The sequence below is a fragment of the Brassica oleracea genome, chromosome C9, assembly GCF_000695525.1.
Source record: "Brassica oleracea var. oleracea cultivar TO1000 chromosome C9, BOL, whole genome shotgun sequence".
NCBI lineage: Eukaryota > Viridiplantae > Streptophyta > Magnoliopsida > Brassicales > Brassicaceae > Brassica > Brassica oleracea.
Genome location: NC_027756.1, coordinates 25,930,708 through 25,931,053, shown reverse-complemented (window position 1 = coordinate 25,931,053; position 346 = coordinate 25,930,708).

Genomic DNA, 346 nt, shown 5'->3' with positions numbered 1-346 from the left:
TGAAGAAAGACAGCACGAAAAATTAGAAGAAAGAATTGCAGCAAGAAAAAAACAAAGAACGGAATCTCACCCCACACACGACTATGGCGTAGAGCCTCCTTGCTCATCAGGAAGTTCACCCACCGGAACCATTGAGGAACTCCCAACACGAGCTTCGCCACTACCTCCCCGATGAAAGACACTGGACGAGCTACATCTGTCATCATAATAAAACATCAGTTCCGGACAAGCGGCAAAAACAAGACGAAGAAGGTAACTTACCCACGGCATGCCAAAACGAAGGATATGGAGACGATCCTGGAATCTTCACAAATAAATACCGTTTGTCCCAATCGTCTCCAAAGGG